At 38.9% G+C, this 24,938-nt stretch overlaps 1 long non-coding RNA gene across 1 annotated transcript in view; it reads left to right on the forward strand.

Annotated features, from left to right (window-relative positions):
• Positions 1 to 18,263, forward strand: part of LOC311195811 — a 41,766-nt gene extending 23,503 nt beyond the window's left edge. The window contains exons 3-4 of the long non-coding RNA XR_014617537.1: positions 8,074 to 8,150; positions 18,126 to 18,263. This is a non-coding gene — a long non-coding RNA (uncharacterized lncRNA). The remainder of the gene's footprint in view (positions 1 to 8,073; positions 8,151 to 18,125) is intronic.
• The last annotated feature ends 6,675 nt before the right edge of the window (positions 18,264 to 24,938 follow it).

Genomic DNA, 24,938 nt, shown 5'->3' on the forward strand with positions numbered 1-24,938 from the left:
TGGGGTCATGTTGCAAGGATTCCCTCCCACCTCACAAACAAAACAAAAAACAGATTGAAGTGTAAGAAGCAGAGCTCTTGGGAAAAAAAGGTAAATTTTCAAAATTGATGAAATACATGAGACCCTATCAGCATCATGTCTCTCCAGCTTCCTGCCTGTGATCTGTCATGGCATTACTCCCTTTTCACTGGGAATTGCTTCTTTTGAGATATTCACCTATTAACTGTGCTACACTGGCTTCATGCTGATACTTATTAACTGATTGCAAACCTTTCCAGCTTGCCAGTATTATTCAGTATGGCCAAACTGATGCAGTGGAGAGGACAGTCTTACATGTACGTTCAACATCGTAGCTAGGCTTGTTTATATTGCAAATTAGTAGTTAAACCTAGTTGAATTCCTGAATAATCAACCCTTCAAAATTCGGTCTCTTAACTACCTATAGTTGCTCTTAATTCAAAATGTTGGCATTTAAACTTAGACATCTCCCTCAGACTTTTTTCTAAAAATACATTGCCACAAACCACTTTACCAGTCTAACAAATGTAGGGCTATTATACTTATCTTTTTTCTGCCTGAGCATAATTTAAGAAGCTTAACTAACACTCCACAGTGTTCTTTGTATGACAGGTTTATATTAGAGGTAAAAACCGAAAGAAAGAGTTAAGGATGGAACTCTGAGTGATTAAAAAGGCACCTTCATGTGGAAAAGACTGTAAATATGAGGGCATAAATGAACTTCCTCTCATTCCAGTCCTTTAGCTGCAAGGGGCCTCGAGCATACCACATGCTTTTTCACTTTTAGAGGCCCTCTACGTAACACAAATTAAAACCAGGGCATGCCTTTCCTTAGAACCTCTGCCAGGCATTTTATTTTTGTAGCTGTCAAGTTTAAAATCGTGCTTTCCTCTTACTGATGTCTTCATGGAGGTGAAAGAAAAGAGTGCGCCTGAGCTCTGATTACTTGAGTGAAAAGTGTTAGTCATTTGGACCGTTTTCTTTCTGTCCTGCAGGTTCTTGGCTGACCCTTTTACATGGAGCAGGGGGTGGGGAACAACATCAGTCTAGACAGAAGAGGCCAACAGCTAGTTGTCCACTCAGGTTTCAGATGATAAATGAATAGTGTTCAATTTCTCACAGATGTTTGGCAGCCGCTGCGCTTTCACTCTAATCACAAGCAGGATTTCTTCTGCCCGGAGAATGCAATGACCAGTAGACATACATAGGCTCATGGAATAATAATCCCATCTGCTGTGGTTTACATTTATCAGCCAGAAAACAAGAAATTTCTAAACGTGAGATCACTAGGATTTATAGTATTACTAAAGGTATTGAATTATTCAGTCCAGGCACATCTTCTTTTAAAGTCTGGCGGGTTGAATGTTTGTTTCATGTAGAATGATACTTGCCAGTATGTTTGGTCCAGGGATCAACTTAGTCCTTTGAATCTAAAATTTGACTGTATCTGTAAAAGCTCTTCAAGGATCAGGAAAAAAAAAAAAAAGAGTTAAAACCTGTATGTTTACCCAGCCTACAAATAAAGGAATGTTTTTGTTTTCCCTATGCCACTAAATTTTAAAAATGGTAATCTGAAAACTGAGGTATTAAATACCACACTTAATTTCTCTTAAGACCCTCAGAGCTTCACAGTTGCCAATTACCATGTCAAATTACCAAAAATGTTGTAGCTCAAGTTCAAAAAACACATCTCTTTTTCCCCCCTATATTAAAGAAGAATTTAACTTAACAGCTAGGTGTTTCAAGGCTTTGATCTAATCTGAACACAGGTAAAGGTCCAAGTTGTCTCCATCTTCTCCCATATTGTAAAACAAAAATAAATCCACTTAACATTAACTGAAGTGAAAAAATGGATAATACTGGCTGAACACTTTTAACTGTCAGAATATCAGAACTTGTACAGTATGGTGATCAACAAAAAATGATGCAAGAATGATGACAGCGGCCCAGTGGCAAACAGGATAGTACAGAAAGAAAATATTACAGTTTGAGCCTGAGATAAAGACGTTTTACTCTCCATGTAACAGGCTGTTGCTGAGCATCCCAGTGACTCATTAGTGTTTGTTTAGTTATCCTTCAAAATACAATGATAAAATTAGGAGAAACATATTAATGTCTTGTAAAGTTTTCCCACATGTGAAAGAACCCAACCATCAAAATCCCACTGTGGCCATTAACAAGGTTTCTCCTCTAAGGTGTTGGGCAATACAAAGAGAAACATTGCGCTTTGAAAAGGAAACAGAAAATGTAGGCTGAATAGCAGGAAGAACTTTGCAACAGAGACCTGTTAGGCTGTGAAAGTCTCCCAGAGTAAGTGCTGGAAACAAAATCACTTGGACTATTTAGGGACGAGTGAACAAAGTCTACTAGAAATACCAGGAAAGGGTTCATCACCACTGAGCAGAGCAAACTTCTGCTTCTGTCTTAATCAGGGACTGTCATACATTAATTTGTACAGGGGATATAAAAATTTATAGGTGAAGTCTCTAGATACAATCACTGTTCAAATAACATGAAAATAATACTGTCTAACCAACACCTGGAAATTAAAACCAGTGTAAGATATTCAAAGAAACTCAGAAAACTGCTGTTCATGGTCAGGGTACATACAGCATAGGAATGAGTCAGTAAGGCATAAAACAAAGTAAATGTCCTGGCCTAACTTCTTTCTATCCATCATTGCTTGAAAATGTTTGGGTTGTCACAGAAAAGAGGAGAGGTTGATATAAAGAAGGAGGGTGATTGTGTTACTTTGAATGGCTTTTTTTAGAGTGTATTCTGAAAGGGCAGAAATACCTGAAGAGGATGTGGGCAAGTGGATGCAAAGGACTGATTGGAATTGCAAGAATGTTTAAAAAAAATCCTAGCACTTACAAAATCAATTTCCCATACTTACTATAATTACCTGTCTGTGATTTTGTCAACCAAGGAACAAATACCTGTCTGCTGACCTGAGTTTCTGGGAACAGCACTCAAAATACACATTTGGAAAAACAAATGCTTAAAGAATTATTCAGACAACAGACTAAGAATTATTGTGTTGGAAATCTGTAAATTTTCTTGCGTAATTTTCAATTGTTCAAGTTAAAGAGAATCACAACCTCCACAGGTTTTCAAGCTGCATACAGACAGAACTCATTAAATCATTTCTGATGTGTACGGTTGCTCCATTTTCCAACGTTGACATCTGTGCTTCTGAGACTGGGAATGCCATACATTCCTAGCCAACACGTGGTTGGAAAGGCAACATGTCTGGCTCATTTGGAGCTGCGTGCCTCTTCTGTAGCTCTCAGCTCTAAGTGGGACTTCCAGAAATGAGGAGAATGGTCCCAGTACACAAAGTTATATTTTGGAAAAGAACTAAATGATCAAGAAGTTTCTAGCAAAGAGAGGAAAATGATACATGGGCATCTAGGTGTCCATTTACAATTTTAGATGCTATTTGAGGTAAGGCATATAATAAGTTACATTAAAAATAACAAATAAAGGTGTATTTTGAAGAAGGAAAACCCCAGGTTCAGAGAATCCAGTGAATTTACTTTTGAGCTAAGTTTCTGCAGTGTCATGGCTTTTATCAGGGGACTGATCCCAATCCCATACAGCAGAAAGTTAAAATGCTGGCTAACTTCATAAAAGGAGAGGCAATGTAATGGTTTGATTTAATGATTAGCTTTCTAATTCTGTATTTTGGAAGTATATAAATTTCCATTTATCCAGCTGCGATCTGCATTATTCCTCTGCCACTGAATTCACAGAGCTGTGACTCGGCTGCAGCCTGCAACAGCCTAACAGCAGCGTCTTTCAGAAAGCACGGGAGCTCACCGATAAATGAGCAGATACTGTGTGGAGCTGGAGGAGTGGAAAATGCTACATCATCTTTCTCAGAAGCGCTGACTGTTGGGCTTGTGTGTACTTTTAGAATTGATGTCAAAATAACATCCTGTGAAGTGACAACTTTGTAACACAGAGGAGCAAAACAAAACCAAGGAAAGGTCTCCTAAGTGCTGGAAGTTCAGGAGTCAGTTTTAAACATATGGTGATGTTCAGTCATCTTCTATAACATATACTTACTGTATGTTATATTTAACTAGCTAAGTATAAAAGCAAGGGCAAAGAACTTCCTATGTAAAATTGTAGTGTAAGATCTAAACAACAAAAAACATAAAGCTTCAGGCATGGAAGTTTGATTCTTGCTCTAATAGAAAAGTACAAGCTAGCTATGAATATCAGATCATATCAATATCAGATTATAATAACTCTCATAATAACCACTACAGACAGAAATATATATTTCTTCTATAAACTTCTGATTTCCAAAGAAAAAAATCTGATTCTCTAGAAAATCATATAACTTTTTAGACAAGTAACATTCCTACAGACCATTTCTCTGTTTCTGTAGAAACTGTAGTTTTTCAGGGTCTGGTACATTTTCTGGATGCTTTCTGCCAAGGTTCAACTTCTGCTGTGATCCACAAGAGAAGAAAACATTTTATTCTCTACTCTTTTGGTATTATTCCTTAACAGACCAATCTGGGGAGCTCTTTCTGTCCCATTTCAAAGTTATAGACCTCTTCCTTTGTAGTAAAAATTTCATTATCATCATTAATTTCTACTGAACTTTCACCACTCTGAAGCACTGAGGCAGATAGGTCAACAGAACTTTCTTAAGGACATTGATTGATCCAGACAGGATTGGAAATATGAAATTCCTGGCTTTACTGCTGTACCCAGACCAGTAGACTACATATTTTAAGTAATGGAAAGTTAAACCAGATTGCTTTGCAAGATTTCTTGGTGTGTTGCTTCTATTACCCTGTTTGCATTGCTTTTTGCTGTGGTAAAGATACAAGATTCAGTTTTAGATTTAAAACTCAGCATTTAATGAATCTGAAAACTAAAATCCTTTGAAGAATAATACTTTTCATACACCAAATATTCAGATTACTCCCAAATCAATCAGCATTTCAGCATGGGACGTTGCTGTTTTCTTCTGGCAGTAAGCAAGCCCACATTATGACTTCACCTCTTAAATTTCCTCAAGAGGTTAGTTTTCACTAGAAGAGCAGTTTTTCCAAGCTGTATTCAACTTAACCGTATCATAATTTAGGAATTTAATTTGTTCCATATTCTTACGACTGCCGTTCTCAGCAGTTGAATGGATGGCACTATTTTTTTTTTTTTTTTTTTTGAAGCTTGGAAGCAGAGAATTTGTTTGCTTAGGCTTTTATAGAATTTAAGGGATTAAAAAACCCAAATAATGAATCCACTTCTGTATAATTACTGATGTATGTGTGTATATGTATGTAAGTCCTTCTGTGCTTATTTTCATTGAAAGTAACCTGATTGATTTTTTATATTATATTTGCATTATCATACAGATACTGCCCCTAAAAAAACACCATTGCATGAAAAGAATTTATTGTGTAATATATCATAGGCAGCCTATTCCACCCTTCTTACAATAGTTTTCTGGGCAGGAAACATGTCATAAGTTTTCTAGGACTAGCAAAGATATGCCCAGAGCTCTGCAGTATCTCGGTATTTGTTGGAGCAGGGGTGGTGAGTATATCCACAAAGGATATAGTGTTAGTTCTAGAGCAGCATTGTAAGGAGAGCAGCTGAATTGCTCTGCATACTCTGTGCTTTGATAGAAATGTGGCTAAGGAAGACTTCAAAGGATGGGTGGAGGTGGATCTGAAGGAAAGTGAAGTATTTGGGGAGAGAAGAGCAGGAGTGGACTGGAAAATGGTAAGAACAAGGAAGCTGGAGTCTGGAGTACAAAAATTTAGGAGAACTTAGAGGAGAAAGGGGGGAATGTGCCAGCAGAAATGCAGGAGGGGCTGGACAGGGACCTTGGGCTTATTTCCTCCTGAGGAAGGGGCATAGTAAGCTGCACGAAGTAGCTGCCAAATTGGGCATGTGTCTCAGGGTGAGTAGCCAGCAGCAACTAATGGCTCCAGTAATGCTTCTGCAACTGAAGCTGAGGGATCCGAAGGAGAGAGGCAGTGGAAAAGCCCCTTTATAACACCATTGCATTCCAGGCTGATGAACTGTGATGCAGTAATGGCCTGTGTCATGCCCATGCGAAGAGAGATCACTCCTCAATGAAAAACATCCATTTCTGGAGAGGAAACATGAAACTCAGACTGCACTAAATGCTGCAGAAGGTGGTTTTGGCAAAGAAATGAGAATGCTACATCAGCCTGAGGCTAATTATATTAGGAGACCGTCTCACAAATTAAATATGGCTCAAACTGACACAAAAAAAGCTACAGGAACTTTGTTTCTGTTAACTGATGTGGTCTTTTTTATTAAAAGCAATATGTAGTGGTTCAGGACTGATTCTTTCTTTTAAGTCCAAGAGGATGTCATGTTGTTTATCTTGTAAAAACAGCTGCTGCCTTTGTGCTTGTGTTCAGGAAATAGATAACTTTAACGATTCACGCCTCTGAACATTTATATACACGAGCTGTGTCGAGCTCCCTGTAGCTGCTGCACTCGCTCACATGTTGGGCTCAAGTCCAGTATGGGATGCAGGAGCATGCATGATAAATACTAGAGACTCTGTGAAGTCAAAAATTACTCTTCCCACTGTGGGGATGAATAGGAAGGGAAGGAGCTTTCCCATTTTGCCACAAAAGTGCAGAATCACTTTTGGCTGCAGCCTTTGGAATTCTTCACAGGAGAGGTACAGCACAGGATTAAATGAGGTCATGCTTTCATCTCCCTCACACCTACTTCATTCTGGTGTGCAAAGTATTGATAAGAATAGAGTTCTGTATCAGAAGTGTGTAATGAGGAAGAAGAAGGAAGAGTGGAATAATAAGGGAGAGGCAGGAGGAGAGTTTAGGACCCTTTACCACCTCCCACATGAAGGGACTTCACAGTCAGGCAGTCTCCTGAGAAGAAATTTTCTTGGTGGTGCTCTTGCAATTGTCCTTACAGCAGTAGATATTGGAGGTGCAATGGCTGAGAGTTTGAGTAGATCAAATGCAAACTTTTCTCTTAGTTTGATTTTCTTTTGCTTACTTTAATGTTCCTGCTACATTTTATGAATGAAGCTAGTCACCTCCCACTTGCTGCTTCTACACAGGACAGGAAAGCAAATGCATTACTTTTCAAGGCGGGATGGCAGAAGTCCAAACATATCTAACAGAGGAAGGAAGCAATCTTATCAGCCTTACTGGCCCATTGATAAAACCATAGAAGGAAATCATTCAGCTTTAAATGAGGAAAAGGAAGTCTCACATAAAATTTAGAAGCTGCCGTGGGAGTTTTCATATCACATCAATGGAGAAGTCACATACAGTTACCCCAGCGTTCCAGTCTGTACAAAATGCTTCATTTTGGGATACCAAAGCAGAATTATTTACAATTTCTGTCAAGCAGTTAAGTGGATCCATTACAGTGAATCAGCTGATATTTTGCTGGGCTGTCTGCTTGGTCATATACTTAACTGAACTCCTCTTTAGAGAAAAAGCTGCAGCAGCCATCCTGAAACAGGTTTTTGTGCTCCATTCATGTCAGAGAATCTGATTTTTAGTCATCATTACACACAGCATATTTTTGCATCCTGGTCTTATTTTTAATTTAAAAATCTAATTATTTGTGTTAAAGCAAATAGCAAACACGGTCACTTGGGGTTTTTTGGTACCTTAGTTGGTATCTCTGTTTGGCAGTGTGTCATTGGCAGCATGACTTGTTTCTTAAGGTCTGTAGTCTGCTGTAATGTGAGGTACAGTATTCAGACTATAGCTTGAAGTAAAGAACAAAATACACATTCAGTCAAAACCAAAACATAGTGGTTTGATCATATGTGTAGTTAGGATTATGACATGGGTTGTTTGATAAACACATTATTCTTCAGATGCAACAATCCAGTTTAATGCTGAATACCTCTATCTTCCTGATAATTGAGTGTCCAGTATTTAGAGTTATTTGACAGTAGTGGTATCAGCATAAATTAACCTAAAATAAAACAGAATGCTCCACAGATGCAATAGTTTCAATATATGGGTTATATGTTTTAATGCAATTTCTTATGTTTGACCTTAGATAAGAAACGTGAAAGTTTGAGCAAGCCCGTGTGGATGTGGTGTGTTCCCTTCTGGCTGCTGAGGTGAACAAGCAAAGTAAGTATGCAGATAAAGCTTATAAATTAAGTGCATGTCCATGAATGCTTAAAATACACAGAAAACAACCAACAACACTATTCTGAATTTAATGTATCTTGACAGTAAATGATTTGGCTCTCAGGGAAAACCAGAAGCATAATCTTGCCGAACTCTTACTTGCAAACTTCGTCATCTATCAAACATCACTTTCTTTTTCCAGAAGATATGATATTTTAAATTTTATTTGAATTTATATGATCTCATCATTCCATTTTCAGCCTTACAGTAGGTAACAACTGCAGTTACTGTTACGAGCAGGAAGTTTGAAGCAATAATTTGCTTTTAGGAATTGAAATGTTTTTCTCTGAAGAAATGAGCAGATTGTCTGTATGTATCTCATAGTAAGCATATGGGATAGGGAATTGTGTGATACTCCTTCCCTCCTGGAGTTAATGCTGTGATGCATACCTGGAAAGTGCCCCAAACACCAGAAAATACACTCCTTTCCTACTTAGGGTTTTTCTGTTCTGATGAGGCTAAAATAGAATTCTGACTGTTCTACCTACTTTATTGTTTGCTTATTTTAAAGCTTTTTGTTTTGTTATCATGGACCCACTGCATGGTTGTCAGGCCTGATTTATCAGAGCCCTGTTCACTGTGACCTTTAAAGTACAGCATGTTACTGTAGCAAAGTCAGTATTCCACTACCAGAGAAATGAATCAGTTGACATAGCCGTGGCCTTTTATGGCTTGCAGAATTTTTAGGGTCATAGGCTTTCAGTTAGGCTGAGGTCATACGTGAGCCAAGTCAAATCTGAAAACATACTTTGTTCTACCCTGCTCCTACCTGTTACAACATGAAGGACACTTTATGTACAGCATCCACCAAAGCAAAAAGAAAACCATACATTCTTCCAGAATCAGCTGAACAGTTGTTTTCCAGCTGTCAAAATGTGAGAGTCCTGGTTGTCGGTCATTTTTCAAGCAAAAGATGTAGAAAACAAAACATTCAATCACCCCATGCCATCTCCAGTGCAGTCAAAATAAGCTCTACCACAATGACAGCTGCCACAGACCTTAGTCCAGTCAAGTGATTTCTTCTGCTCTAACAAGCTCCTACAAAGTATTTATAACTTTTTTCTTTTCAAAATACTAAGATTGCCTCCAATTTTGGTTGTCTGTAATTTAGAGTAGGACTCTAAAATAGAAAGGGGACAGATCTGAGCAGTGCCCAAACAAGCTCAAATAAATAATAGATGTACCATAAAAAAACACCACCTTTGAATTATTTATAGGTGCAACTTTTTGTTGTATCCACATACACATATATATAAATGTCTTGATGGTTCAGCTTAAATGCTGAACAAGTCATGACTTTAAAAAGAAGGGAATTTTCAAAATACTTTTCTTTTAAACCAAACCCAACACAAATTACACGCTGAATTTCTGATGATATGATTTACCTAGACTGAAAAATAGGGATGAGCTACATAACATGGCATTCCTTGTCACACCAGTTCACAGGAACATCTAGTTATATTCCAAATGTGTTCCTGTGTTTTCATAATAGTGAGTGATAAACAAATGGTAGAGGGAGCAAGACCTAGATGTTGGTGCAGTTGGCCTGAAACCCTTAGGAATCAGTGGATTTGAAGCTATTAAAATACAGGTTCTGTCTGTGTTTTCTTTAGATTCTGGATCATTCTTTAAGATTAGATGACTTGTTCCACTTGTAACTACGATATAATTTCACTGACAGTTACCCAGGAAGAGGTTAGAAGAGACCCATTCGACACATACTGAAAGCAACATAGCATCTCTTTATCTCCAGAAAATCCTTAGCATCCAAAACCTTTATCCAAAAGCACAGCAGCCCCAGTTTGAGTTTGTTTAATTCCTCTGTGCACAGCCTATTCAGCTGTGATGTTTTTTCAGGCTCAGTACGAAAAGGTAATTCGGAAAGGTGTAGCACAGGCTTTAGTCTTCAGTTAGGTCAAATTACAATTATATCTGACAGTAAAAATAGGTTAATTGCTTTAGACCAAATTTAACAAGAATTAGCCCTTGTATAAAAACACTTCTCTTACAGAAAAACAGAACTTATTTTATCTAGGTGAAGGAGGAGGAAAACTTCACTTTATTTTTATTATCACAATAAGAAAACTTTTCTTTTTAATCATTATAAAGAGATACAGAAGCATTCAGGTATTAAATAGTCAATATAAACCCTAGGTTAAACCTGACAGGGTATAGTGTTTTACAGCTAACAGAAGACATCTTTCTGAGCCATTCTGAGGAGCAGCCCAGGTAACCTATAGAAGAGGCAAGAGTCTTTTATTCTCTTTCAAATATTTCAATCTTGAAAAACTTGCCTTTGTTTCACTTTTGACTTAAGCTCACATGGTCTCACTAACGTTCTAGTCATGAGTAGAACCAAGGATTGAGCTGTTCTCTGCCTCTGCACTTTCTGTCTGATTGGGGAATGAGAAGCAGGAATATGGCAGAGTTCTGGCTCTCCCATGAATGTGGCCAAGCCACTGTAGGTCTCACTGTACCAAAGGGTTACTCCACAATAGTTCATGCTTCGTGCAATATGATTTTCATGAGGACTTTGACTCTTGGTAATCAAGTATGCCAAATAACAGACCCCAAGACTTGTCACATGGGCAATTAAATCTTTCATATAAATCCTGAAATGAGCTAAATTGTAGGAAAAAACCCAAACAAAAACCCTCTTAATAATCTTGATATTCTCCTGTTGGGCTTCATTTTACCATGAACAATTTCAGTTGTTTATAAAGCCTGCTCAACCTACTAGTTTTATTGAAGAGGAACCTGTACAGTCTTTACATGATGCTAACAGAAATAAAAGGAATAGGAAAAATGCAAATGTTTAATATATCTTCTTGTGGATTTGCACATATTGGAATAGCCCTACCAAAACGTTGATGGGACATATGTTATGAAGCAGCTTGAGAGCTAAAGGGAGGCTCGTGTTCTTTGGTTGATTATATATCTGTTATACAGTAGTATGTTACTGTCTTCTCTGAGAAAGCTCAAGCTTTGTTTCCTATCTAGGTACCAGAAAGCATTTGCAGTAACATATAAGATTAAGGCCACATAAAAAAGGAAGAATGAGTAGAGGTTGATGTGGGGAAGAAAAGGGTAGTTTGGTTCCTCTGGCATGGAATTCCATCTGGACTTTCTCTCGCAAGCAGGTCTGACATTTATACTGTGTTTATCTCAGTGTGGCATCAGCAATCTGGATTTCTGTCTTGTGTGACTATAGGAAAATCACTTTGCCCCTTTGTGTCTCCATTTCCACTGTAGCCTCTTATTTGTCTTCATTCAGGATTTTAAGATCTGTGGGGCTGGAAACTCCTCTTTGCACGACCCCCGAGGCATAAATCTCAGATGCAGCCTCTGCGTATTGCTGAAATACAAACATTATTACTGCTGGTGTGACTTTAAAACAGCCATTTGATCTCTTTGCCTCCCTCAATTTTAAAACAGGACAGTAACTTATATGTGGGTTATGAGGATTAACTGATTAATGTTAATGAAATATTTGTAGTTCCTCAGAAAGCTTTTAAAGACAGCAAAATACTGTTGAGGAAATGACAAATGCATTCCATTTGCTTTTCATTAATTCACATATCCTATGTGATTGACTTAAAAGCACTTTTGATCGATCACATAGAATAGTTCAACTCATGGCAGATCTTTGTTAAGTGTTGTAGATCGCTTTTTACAACTATGTGCAAGGGAAGTGGAAAGAGGAAGGCACTGTGTGTAAGTTTGCTTCAAGAATACCAGGAATTTCAATGATTTCCTGTGTCAAGTCTGAGGGTCCTCCTCTACCATTCAGGAGTGACACTGGGTAAACAACACTAGAGTAACCTCGAAAGGCTAGTGAGCTCTCTAAGAATTAAAACCAAAGCAGTATGTGACTGTTTTTCAAAGTATACTGGAGAAGCATACCAGAAGCCTGTTCAAATTTCAGTGAAGAAAATGAAACAGCGGTTCATATAAAAATCTGACTCATATTAGCAATGTGATATATTGAGAAGGGAGCCGCTCAGTCTTTTGTTCTCCCAAGTAACCAGGAATTCAGGAACCTTGCTGTAACAGTGTAAGGAACAGAGAGAGTTTCAGTGCAGGAAGTGATATGGGGAGGACAGTATGACAGGGTCAGAAGTGCCCATTTATCTGAGGAATCAATGAAATAAAAAGTGAGAAAGTTAAAAAAAGGAGAACCTGCAAACCTTTAACACAGAGGATTAAAATCCTTTTTCCCAAAACATTTTCCTAGGGAACAGCAATAGGCTCTAACTGTGGACAGAAAGCCTTCTCAGAGATGTTTGCAGATGGCTAGGTGACTTAGTTGATGGGGGGAGTGTATAAATAAGAAAACAGCTAGATACTTTTTAATTTTAAAAAATACAATTTTCATATTTTTACAATATACAAAGTCTGTCTGGAAAGGTATTGTTTTTGTTAATGGAATTACTTAGTAATTCATATGGCTCTGTTGACTTCAGAGATGTATATATTAGAACCAAAAGCTTTGCAGTGATAGAATGCTCCACAAAGGCTTTTTAAAGTCAGAAGTATTTCGTATTTGTTTTCAATTTGCATGGCAACAGGAAGCTATCATGATATATTTATATTTGCATGTGCATATAGGGAATGTAGAAATACAGTATCCCTGGAGGGATGCTGAATGTGTTCAGGCCCCTGATAACTGAAGAAACAGTTCATTTTACTCTGTGCAGGCAGGCAGGAAAGGGAGTGCAACATAAGCAAGACATTTCATTTGTGGTTGAATCCACAGATGAGCTATTGTAGAAAGTATTCTCCAAAACATGCTTACATGAGAGATGGGGCACGTGGTACTGATTAGATTCAGTACCAGCAGGGCAGTTTTATTACACAGAAACATTACAGTTTGAAAGCTGCAAATGTGTTTCAGTGTCAGAAGGTTGTCCCTTTACTGTTACACTGCCTTAACGGGAATTAATGGAGCTCTGCACTTTCTCAGAAAGTGCTCAGCACCTTTTAGCTTTGGCCAATGTTCTAGTTGGAAAGATTCAAAGCTAGAGACAATGTTTTCTTTTAATAGTCAAACATGCTGGAAAACAAAGCATGCCTCACATTCCACTGAAGTCAGTGGTTTCTGTCTCTTTTTGCACTTCAGATCACTTCCAGTCCCCTTTGGCAGGAAAGGAAGGGCCTCTCTTTGTGTCTGTCCACTTTCACCCACAGGTCCTGAGCTCAAACCTGCCTATTAGACAGGGAATGATGCAGCCCGTGCGTTACCAGGCGTCACTGAATGTCTTCTCACCTGTTAGCTGATAGATCAGCAGTTAGCAAAAAAGGTACCGTAAGAACCAAGTGTACAGGACTTTATTTGATTTGTTCTTCTCCTGGCGTGCCACAGAGAGGATTTGCACTATTTTTATCTAGGTGATAACTAGAAGTTTAGTCAGTGGAACATGCAGTTGAATGTTTTCAGCTACACTAGATGTATAAAAACAAGAGAAGGAAAAATTTCAAGCATTCGTTTATCTGAAAGTCAGTAATTAAACAGGAACTTGGGAAACACCGTGCCCAGAGGTTGTGCAGTGTTGTTACTCTCAGAGCATCTTCTGAGCCTTTATACAACAAATGGCAAGCACCATTCTTTGGATCATTTTTCTGCTAGAAACAGATTTAGACAGCAGATCAAAGATATTTTAGAATCAGTTTAACCAAATGAAGGTGTAGAAAATATATATGTTGGATTTAACACTTATATCAGCCTTTGTTTATTCTCTGCTTTTTACCTTCTCTCTTTTTTCTGGACTATGTATGAACAGAAAGCTAGATTTCCTGGTTGAAACTTTGTTTCAATGACCATTTTTCCAAACCAGTGAGAATAGGAACAATAATCAAAATACAATAATAAAAAACACAGGAGACTCTCTACTGAGCATGTAATTATTCCTCAAGTGTCAGTAATTTGTGATTGAATCCCCTAACTAATTTCAGTTTTTGATACAATTCCTCTTTCAGAATTCCCTTTATACTGAAACTATCACTCATGAGAGAGCATTCTGCAAGATAGATGGTACCAAATCAGCATTTCATACATAACATTTTAGTTGTTCTCTAATTGTTTGGTTTTACATATGGATTTAATTTGTTCATCTAACAAAGGCTGGGTAACATGAACACATATGATTTAGCAAATATGCAAGATTGTATTCTAAAAAAAACCCACAACTACTGTGCTTGCTAGAAGGAAGTGCCAGGGGCCCTCCCAATGTGAATTGTTAATTACTTTCCTCTTCAGCTGCCATAAAGAACTCATTAAATGCCGAATTATTTCCCTAAACAATGAGTAGCACTGGTTCCTCTTTGGCCTATGTGCTTATTTGTTAAGAACTACAACTTCCTTAATTGATACATAGATGCAAAGGAAAGGGAAATCCAACAGCGAAGGTATTTTTGAGTCAGTTGTGGTCAAGAAAAAGATCAAAAATAGTCTTCAAGGATGAAAAGACGATTTCGTTTTCAGGCCCCAAAATCTATAAAGCAGGAATGTGAAACTTTTCCAAATGTCCTTATATTTTGTTTTACTCTTAGGACGTGGGAAATATCACCCTGATGTGTCTGTTGCTTCTTAAAGTTCTAAATATTTCTTTTTATATATGTGTGTGTGTGTGTTTGTGTGTGTATATATATATATATAAAACCCCAGAAGGGTATAGTTGTAGCTCTTCTTCCACTTGAATGAAAGCACTGATGGAACAGGATTATAGTATGAAAAAGCACTTCTGTTTTTTGAATGAGAAGACATTTGAAAATAGATTATTTGGGAAAGGTGAGTGAAGATGGCACTACAGGAAGCATTTTGAAAGATAAAATATATGTTTTTAGGGAAGTCACACAGACTCAGAAGTCTAAGGGGTTAAACAGAAAGAAAAATGAAGTAAAAAAGAGAACTTCTAAAATAGTTGCATTAAAATACTTGCTATCAAAGTGTACACCTGGAATGTCTAAAGAAGAGCCCGTCCTGACAGTGCAACAACTTAAACTCACTGGGGCCTGGCAGGTGCAAAACCTGTGCAAACTCAATGGGGCTGTCCCACAGAGTGCTGACACCTCCAAGTACCACAGAAGCCAACAGGTATTGAAAGTGCTCAGTGTTTTACAAACTAAACCCTGGGAAAGTCCAAGAGCAATAAATTGTGCTGGGGAAAAAATAAAATAAAAATAAAATAAAATAAGAAAACAATGGTCTTGATAGTAAAAAGATAGTGAGACACGGTGCTGTGATAAAAAGTGATGTGGTGCTGCCTCCTGAGCACAGCTGAAGGCAGTGGGAAGATGGTGGAGGGCTTTGCAAGGCTGACTGTCAAGAGGGGGGAGTGATTGCTGTGAAAGACCTGTGAGCAAAATATCCACAATGTGAAAAGCTGAGCAAAGACTGATCAGTAGCAAAACGCCACCGAATATGGCGAATAAAATAATGAATGAGTGTTAAGTTTTGTAGCAGCTGAGCCAGATAGCAGGCAGCAGAGATCATAGGATGGCTTTGGACCCAACAGGCTCCTGCAGAAATCAGGGCAGTGTTATTAATAGCATGACATCAGATGGTGAACTTCAGTAGCAGCCCTGCCTGAGGTGCTCGTCTTTTGGCAATGCTTCTGGGGTTTGTCAGGACCGATGCTTGCCATGATCCTTTGCAACCCCAACCAGTACTGGTTGACAGGGGCTGCTAAGTGGTAGTTACTGTTTTTAGCAGAACTTCTCTATATAATACTGACAAATGAGCATTCACTTATGCTGCAGAATGGTTAATTAGACCACAATGACAACATCATCATTTCATACCAGACCTAGTTCTGGCCATATTGCTGTTTTCCCTGGTCACACCAGTTTTCTGGGTGCTGCTCTCAGGACTCACAGAGACCAGGGCTTTGCTCATGCACTAACAGAGTGCTCAGGACACCGTTACTATTTTGATTTGTTTTGCTCTACTTTTATAAGTACATGCAGTGACGCCTGATGTATTTGCTCACAAAATGTACAGCACAACCTGGGCCTGATTTTCATGAGCCTTCATTGCTAATGGACAATAGCACATGGTAGATTCATCTGACATGTGGTTATATTTTCCTTTTTGGGGAGGAAAAATAAATAACTGTTTGACACACACACAAGGAATGTTGGTCTGCAACCCAGGTCAATATAAGCCTACAAAATTCCTCTTGGTTTTATTGCTGGCATTGTCACTAACAGTGTTCTGTGCCTGTTATCTGGTCAGAGGAATTCTTTTTCTGTTATTTCAAGGCATTCCAGTACATTCAGCTTAAAGCTGCCATCGATGTGTATGCAGTTTGTAAAATAACGTTACCATTACCTCACCATTCAGTTCACTCTGCGGTGTCGTCCCTCCGAGCGTCCTGCCCTGCAGTATGACAATGTCACACACCCCTCCCAGTCCATGGCTGTGGCTTTCACAGTCATGGAATCATTATGCTGAAAAAGTTGTTGCTGATTTCTTCATGTTTCTGCTGAGGATTCGCGTGAAAGGCTGTTTGGTGTTAGGCATTGTCTGACCTAAAGCAACTCAATCTGCTATTATCAACTTAATTTCAAAAGCCCCCAAACCCCTGTTGCTGTCTTTATAGTCTGGGACTCTGTGGCAAAATTGTGTCCCACACTGGTGATCTGAACTCTGTCCTGGCAAGCACTGCCAAGGGCTGGAGTATGGGAGCTTCCTCTGGCTGATGCTGACAAAACCAGATCATGTTTCTTGTTCCTCCTCCTCCCCCTGTCCCTACTTACTTTCTGGCTTTCCAGGTATTCAGCAGTGGACCATGTAGCTCTTTACACATCCCCCATATGCCCAGGCATGGATGATCTTTTTGACCTTCCCTAATTCTCATACAGTCATCAATGAAGCCAGGACCATGGTCGGGCACTACATCACTTTACCAAGCTGCCATCCTTAATTCCAGAGATGAAGAGTTCAAGCACAATGTGTCCTCTCTCCAGGACACAACAAACATTTTGCAGTTTTCTTCCTTCTGATGATCCTACGTGTTTCATTATCTGAAGTGCTGCATCTTTGGAGCGACCATTTTCATTTTTAACGTGGCAGTGCGTTCTGACCAAACCCAGCAGCAGAAAGCAGTGAGCCATGGCCTGCTGAGAATCCTTGGAGCTAAAAATCCCTTGTCTGTCTCCTAACACAATGTAACCAAATCATTTGGCTCCTGGGATGTACCACTGGGGAACTGTGGCTGGGGTACAAGCAGAGACATGGTGAAAAGAATTGAGAAATATAAATGAATTGGATAATAATGTGAATGAAGGGGGAGGAGGTGCTGGAAAGAAATGGGGGGGTTAAGTCATGAAATATTCATGAGCAAGCAGGCTGAGAAGGACAATGCACAAAAAGAGCACGAAGCTAAAGTGAAAAGAATCGACAAAGAGATGTAAAACCCAGTTCTGACAGACCAACTACCAAGACAAGTGAAAAAAAAAAGGCAGAAAGAAGCCTGTCATTTTTGTACTGTGCTGCTGAGAAGTCTTTGCAAAGTAGTCACTTGTGTGCCTACGTGTGTGTGCTGGCAGACACTGGTACACCAGTGTAACTCAGTTGACTATGGGTCTATCACTGCAAAACTCTCAGGAATTTATCTGGAAACTAATGTAGTCCACATCCCAATTTTTGAACTTAGTGTAACAAATCCCAACAAGCTGCTACAAGGAAACACTTTAAAGTAACCACATTGCTCTTTCTAGGCTCATATCCTCTAAACCTTCTTCCAATGTAAACCATCACGTTATCATTACAGCTCAAGTCTTCCCTGGGATATAACTAAAGGTATAATTTCTCACTGCCTTCTTTAAGACACTGTAATATTTCTGACCTGTGTATGTACAGTCTTGAAAGTCATAGACTTGCAAAGCAACTGACACTGAGATTCTTCACTACAGATGGTACCCACAGGCAGGTGAATGGCTACAGGAGACATACTCTGACAATACAGAAGTGGAACTGAGGAAGCCCCACACGTTTTACTTCTCAGACCCTTTGCAGTCTCCTGACCCTACTGTCTGAATCAGAATTGCCTTAGAACTTCCAGTTCAGAGTTTGTTTACAGCACTGGCTGCTTCTTTTTCCTGATAGTTGTTCAAGGTTGTAAAGATTTGTCTAAAAATAAAAATCAGAACATGTCCCTTGTGCACATTTCTGTCTCCTTTCTCAAATGAGACCAACCAGAAAGCAACTGACACTAATACTCCCAGCCTTGGTTGAATATAGAACATTGTAGAATACACCAGGGCACCAGGGAGCGCACGGTGGCTCTGAGTCATCCTGGTGAAAGACGAGCATTGTAACCCAAGGTAAGTTGCTAGGAAAGGATGCTCTTTTTGCAGAACTCTCTCTGATAGGAGAAACAGAAGTATGTGCTCAATGCATCTAGAAACCTCCACAGATCAATGACATTTCCTTGGTTCTCAAGGGTCTTCCATGTCTGGGGCATCCAGTGCAGATACTGCCAAAATTTCCTTTCTATATTAATGTGTCAGGCTCTTGCATACTGCAGAGCTCACTTTAAATTATTATCATCAGTGTGAATTTAAGCATATTTTCTTCTTTTTTTGGCAGTTGAGAGTGCATTGTCTCACTGTCATTCTACCTTCTTGTCTTTCTGCTTGGAATTAAAAATGAACTTGGAAGCATTTATTCTGATTCTGTACTTAAGTGCCACGTAATCTTATTCCAAATATCTGTGAACAGAAAAATAATTCACTTTTGGAATATTTTCCTATACTTTTGCTTTAGTGGCATTTGTGAGACACTCAAAGGCACTGTCTGCATTTGAAGATTCTTTATTGCAATGTGATTTCCAAATTTTAGTAATACTATTTTATTTTGTTTTCATGGCTGGCTGGGATTTTAGACAAGGACCTAGTACACTAAAAAGCTGTATCTCTGTGTGGGATGTGAAAATGCTTAAGAAAGCATTTTGATATTCAGGAACATTCTCTCATAATTTTCTTGAAAATCTAACATTTTTTACAATCTGCTGCATTCCAAGAGGAAAAAATATCCTACAGTCTTGTCAGACCTTTACATAAAGATGCTTCCCTCTCCTTCTGCTCCTTCTATCTGAGGATTGGGTGTTCTATTAATGAGCAGGGATCTTCACTAAAGACACAAGAATCGTCTCCTTCTCCTGGAGGAGTCTATCTCGGTTTTTTGCAGGTTTTCATCATCATTTCATCAAAGATCTACCAGATTGCAACAGACACCCCAGCTGGACTCGATGACGTTGCTGGTTCTTTTCCTCTCCCAGTTGTAGAGTGCTGTGCTTGGAATGAAATGATTTACATTACTGCTAACTACCATTACTAATTTTGCAGAGGTTTGCAGCTGGGGTTGGGAAGCCTGAGTACTTTTTTATGCTGGTGGTTGCCAGTGGCAAATGAAGTTTATAAGAACAACTTTAGTTCAAGTCTTGTCTCGGTACTTGAAGCTTTTGTAAGTCTGAGAAGTGTCTCTGCCCAGTCTGAAAGGGTTTACAAGCTTTGCAGAATAAGAAGGCTTTCAGATCCCCATCTAAGGTGAATAAAAGTGTTTTAAGTTGTGGTGGTTCTGGGACAAGAAACTGACATCTGCTATCCAGGATCGTGTTCCATCAATGTTTTGGTGTGATCAGTACATGAGAAATGAAGGCACTGACAACTGAAAGCCAGGCTTCTGTCCACAGCTACCTGTGGACATGTGACTACGGCTGGGAACATTTACAAATGTGTCTTACAGTTTTTCATTCCTTACTCTTTGAAACCAACGTTCCTCCATTGGTAGAAAGTCAATATATTGCACCAAATTTTGTCCTTTAGACTTTACTCTGACATGCGATGACTAAATGTGACTCTGGTGTTTGACCTCAGTCACAAGCCATATACTGCCTGGTAGTCTAAGAATGTTTAGCCCACGTCTGACCTCATAAATCATTAGTGGAGTGTGGAAATGCACAATGCCGTCATGTGTAGGGGAGAAGAATGCTTCAGGGTGTTGCATAGGTGCCACCTGTCGATGAGAAGAGGAACAATTCTGACAATGAAAGTACAACTGGAGTTGCTTTGTCTTTCCACGTCTCTCTACTATTTCCCATTGGAATATACTTTAAAAGCATTGTTTTCAGGATGCATCTGGATCTGCTTTTTTCATTACCTTCACTCCTGATGCTTAATTCCTGCAGTTCATAAAACATCTATTATGATGGGTACATTTCTGTTCTCCCAGTTCTCCAGAGACATTACAGGGCTGTCTTCAGTTTCCTCATTCTCTTGTCATGCACATTTGTAGAGCAATTTCATCAGCTCTCACATTCAAACCTTGTCCATGCTCTGAAGTTTTTCAGGTCTTCCTCCTCATTTCTAAGCATTCTCCTGTCACATAATGCTGCTTCATTTCTTGCTGAGTATCTTCTTCACAGGAAATACCACCACAGTCCTCCCTGTTGCTCCACTCTGTAATAATGTGCTGTCACATTCATCTACTATTCAAATTCCACTGCTTCATGCAAAACATCCCTTAATAACATTTCTAATAAGCGTGTTTGTTCTTACCCTGCAGCTATGACTCTCTTAAGATCACTCCCCAGCCCTGACTCTTGTAACTTCTTTCATACTTCCCATGATCTGGAATTTCTTTCTCCTTTCTTCCCAATAGTTTGTAGAAAATCTATTAGTTTTCAGCCTGGTCATCTGACCAGATCCTTCCATCTTCTCTGCCACATAATTCGATCTGCTAAGCATTACTTTCCACCTCCCCTTACATAGGTCTCCTTAGCTCACAGTGCACCACCTTGGTCTTTTTGGAGATGCTACAGGACCTGTAAGTCAGCTGCACAAAATCTCATCTAGGAACCTTGCACCTTATGTAAGAAAAAATGCTGAAAACCTAAGGAGAAGAACAAAATGTAACATTTTCCAGCATTTCAAACCCCATAGACAATCAGTGATGACAAATTTAACAAACAATTGTTTGTGTCAGACAATATGACAGCAATTGAGCAAACAGCTGTTGCTCCAGATGGAATATTATGATGGCTGGTGGGTCCAGGTGCATCACTGAATAAATCAACAAAGCATTGGCATGTTGGCTTATTCTTGGCTGTTTTGATGGAACTTTCACCAGTTTCTTTGATGCTTTGCTATCAATCCTTAAGAAACCCTTCTTTGCACAGTGGTGTATTAATGTGTTGAAATTTAAATAGTAGGGAGAGGAATTAAAGTTGTTATTAATAGAGAAGAATCTAGGGACACAGCCTGTTACAATTCTATGAGCGTACTCACCTTCACATTTTAAAACATGATCACAGGAGCTGCTTGCTGTACTTTGTCTTTTAGATATTCATAAATTGTTCAGAAGCAGAGAGAGCATTTTACCTATAGATAGCTTTTCTGTAGCCTCACGTTCCTGCTTGGGACACTCTGCAGGGTGCAACAATGGCTGAACCTTTATTGATGAAACTGTCTGCTTTCTGAGAACCAAACTCAGATCGATCATAAATGCCACACAGGTCCCTGTGTAAGTTGGATTCATTTGACTGGAGATTTAAATGTCTAAAGTTCTATAGCCTGTTACCAGGACCCTGAATCATCCTATTATCTGACCTGGTTTAGTGCCTAAAAGGAAAGAATATGTCTCAGTATCCCTGCAAAATAACCTTGAAATACAAATCCAAAGGTCATCTAGGAAATCCCTCATGTTTCTGACTCAGTTGGTCCGATCCTCTCCTTCCGGAAGAGAATCTTCATCTCCTTAAACCTTGTCTCGAGCACAGTAGCACAGGGAACTGGCATTTTTAAAGACAATACTCCCTTTCCTCTCTTTGACATAAACTCTGAAGGAGTGCAGGAAAACCATTTATAAAATGTCCTGGGAGGGCTTTCTTTTTTTCTGGATATTTACCTTTCTTGGCAGTGTGATGATAAAACTGTAAAGGTTCTTACAAATTCCTCATAACTTGTGTTCTCCCCATACTTACTATAATGTTTTTTAAATATATCGCTCATTGGCACACTAGTACAATCATGGGAGATGAGATTTAGTGTTCTTTGGTTAATCAATACCAAGGTAAAGAATTCACGTGCCAAGAAACCTGTTTTTAACACAGCAGGGTTATTTGTTTGGGAAAATGTTTCTCTTCTCCCCACTAAGTGCAGAAGGTATGTTATTAATGCACAGTGCTGCCAGGGAGCACATTGCTACTGCAACCAGAGAGAACCCAGCCACTGGCCAGGCACCTGACAGTGATCTTATGGAACCAAGGCAATTCACTAGAAGGGATTCTGCATGTGGGTCTTACTTTAGTAAATTTGATTGCAGGGTGTATTTATAGTATGAAGGAAAACACAAAATAGAGCCAGGTCATTTTGAGAGTTCCCCTTCATTGTTTGCAACCCTTCCCATTAAAAGGCTTGTGAATATGAAATTTTTCTTAGTGTGAAAATGTCTCCTTGAGTCATTTGTGGGTATGAAATAGCACAGGCTCTGCTAAAATTTATCCTTTGGGCCACACTGGGTCTCTTGTTATTTTCACATTACATATCTACAAGGCTTGAAGGACTGGGGGTGGGGAAGAAGAACTGCTTGTTCTCCCAAAATGACAGCAATTATTTTTATTTTTTAAGAGTGATAATTAATTTAATAAAAGCCATGATATGTTGTAATTGTAGCCAGGGGGATATCCTGCCCAAAATAATGGAGCTATATTAAGAAGCAATACATTTGATACCTAAACTGCTTGATATTTTAACTTTGTCTTTAGTTTGGAATTGCTCTGATGCCTATTGATTAGTTTCTTCTGAAACATGAGCATCTGTTACAAAATATTGATTTTTGCATCACCTTTTAGCCAAGTGGGTTAATTGAATGGTGCTTGGGGAAATGATTTCAGATGCAGTCTCTGTCTAGTACTTGTCTTCAAAGAGCTGATGGAGTAGTTTGACATTTAGCCAGGTACCTGCTAAAACTGGAGCTTGAGCAATGAGGCCATGTACCTGAGGTAGCAAATAAAGTTACATTCTGAAGAAACTTTGTTTGTTCCCTGTTTAGACAAAACAAACAAACCAAAGGCCAGATCTGGCTCCCATTAGAGTTAGTGGGAGTTTTGCCATTGTTTTAACAGTTGACTGTTGGACTACTGATATCTCAGGGAACACTGGGTGCCCCCGTCCTTGCAGTTTAAATTAGCAGAGACTACTGACTTGTCATGCAAACCCATGACCCATATTTACAGGGGTGTTTTGTACTGGACACATTTGCAGTACTCAGGTCAAAATAGTTTCTTTTGGTACCAGGTCTAATACAAATTCCAAACCTAATCTGGGCTTCGGTCAGCACTTAGCAGACAGTCTGCTTATTGGCCAGGTAACGTGTTGCCTCATTAAAACAAGACCCTAACACTTCATCTTCTCAAATATCAAAGGGGAAAAGCAGGAAAATTTTATTGACTGAGTCCCACTGAATATTCCTAGCAGTTCTACATTTAGTTGTAAGTCATTGTGGAAAAGACAATAACGTGATAAAGCTTTTTTTTTTTAAAAAAATAAACCTTTTCTAAAAAAGTACACTCTGAAATGCTGATGACAAATCATAAAATAATGGATTATTGCTGCGCAATAATAGCAGTGTCCCACCATCTGCTGATCTGTGTATCTGTCAGGAACAGTCAATATTACTGAAGCATTGAAACTACAATCAGAAAAAGAGGTGATAAGCGATTTCTCTTTCTCCGTTCTGCGGTCTGTGTTTGGATATCTCTTGTCCAAGTGTTCCACTGACATCAGGTTGCCTTGCAACTATCTTTCTTCAAATATTTGTGAAGCTAAAGGTACATGAGTCAATGTTTTGGGGTGGTAGTGCTTGTCTTGTATTGTACATCCCTTAGTGAATGCTTTTTCTCAGTTGTCATTACTCTGTTGCATTCATTTGGTGGTTCCAGGCATTCATACAGCCCATTTCTCTTCGGGTTTTGGCTTTGCTTTACTCTGCCCATGCAAAGGACCAGAGAAATACACTCCTAGATGAGGATGCATCTGTTCCAGTGAAGATTTCTGTTCCTTCTCTAGAGACTAAAGACCTTTGTATGTAATATGCTCCACTGATTTAGTTTTTTGATTTCATTAAGCTATAAAAGAAAGGTACATAGATGAAGTTTATGGAATGTAAGTTAGTGAGCTATTAGGACAAGAGAAGCAGGTTACAAAGCCCAATAAAACATTTTTCCTGTATAACTTAACAAGTAGCTCAATAGATAAAAATAGATGCATCAGTTTTGCCAATGAAATTTGACTGTTTTCCAATTAATGTGTTATAATCTATGTAATGAAGGATAAAACAGATTCCATTTTATATCCCTGAAACAATTTAGTTGTTTATACTTCTGGTGAGAACCTAATTAATTAACTTTTGTATTAACTTTTGTCAGTACTCTTTGCTATCCACATTGCCTAAGTGACAACAGTAAGCTTGATTCCTTGTATTAAGAAAATTTACCATATTCCAACTTTGTTGCCTTTACTAAATAATTCCTAATTAGTCTGATGTGAGATTAAAATCATCGGGCCACTTAAGATGACCTAAGTGGCCGCTGCCACTGGAAGGGGCAGTTCTGCCCTGGGTGTATGCTTCCATTACCCTCCTTGTGCCCTTGGGTGAGGGAAATGAACTGCTCTTCTCAGCTACCTTCCCTCCCTCCCCTTCTTGTCCCAGCCATAACTTCCAGC

The sequence above is a fragment of the Gallinula chloropus genome (assembly GCF_964237585.1).
Source record: "Gallinula chloropus genome assembly, chromosome: 11".
NCBI lineage: Eukaryota > Metazoa > Chordata > Aves > Gruiformes > Rallidae > Gallinula > Gallinula chloropus.